The sequence below is a fragment of the Otolemur garnettii genome, unplaced genomic scaffold (genome assembly GCF_000181295.1).
Source record: "Otolemur garnettii isolate 467f Iridium unplaced genomic scaffold, OtoGar3 scaffold00003, whole genome shotgun sequence".
Lineage (NCBI taxonomy): Eukaryota > Metazoa > Chordata > Mammalia > Primates > Galagidae > Otolemur > Otolemur garnettii.
The window spans coordinates 17,165,822-17,166,679 of NW_003852398.1; positions in this window are offsets into that span (position 1 = coordinate 17,165,822).

The window sequence follows — 858 nt, forward strand, 5'->3', positions numbered from 1 at the left end:
GGGAATTCAAAGGCAGTTTTGCTTTCAAAGCCCCATCTAATTCCCTCAGCCTAAGCTTTTCAGCCTAAGCTCAACGTATTTTCTCTCTCCACCTGTTCTACTCCGCAGACATAGCTGTGCCTTAGGTGAGGGCAGCATGGGTCACGCTCTAAACCCCATGATTTTACGACTCCTGGGTTGTAGCCAGGAGCAGGTGGTTAGGATGGTTTCAAAGACGGTCAGAGGAGATTTGACAGTAAATGTGGGTAAAAGTGGCTGAGACTCATGTACGCCCCGTGTAAACTTTACCCTTAACCCTGTATGAACTTAACCCTTCACAATCCCCAACATGTAAGTTGGGGGGGCAGTTGTGTTCTCTTACTCTGCACTCCCCAATCAGTCCCCAACCACTCTGTGGCCTGGTAGGAACCAGGACACACCGCAGGCGATGAACAGCAGGCAAGTGAGCCCCACAGCTTCACCTGTGTTTATAGCCGCACGGTCCCCATCGCCCCCATCGCTGCCTGAGCTCGCCTCTGTCACATCAGCAGTGACATTAGAGTCTCAGAGGAGCTCAATCCCTAAGTGTAAATTGCACATGAGGGGAATACAGGTCGCCTGTTCCTTAGGGAAATCTAATGCCTGATAATCTGAGATTAATGTAACACACTTGAATTACCCCCAAACCATTCCTCCATCCCCTGTCTGTAGAAAAACTGTCTTCCATGGAACTGGTCCTTGGCGCCAAAAAGGTTGGGGACTGCTGGTCTTGCTCATTTTCACACAAATGCTGAGGCTGCACAGTCTTTGGTGACACCCCTTGCCCCCTGTGGTATTGCCCTTAATGGCCAATGAACCACGATTGCACCTCTCTAAGCC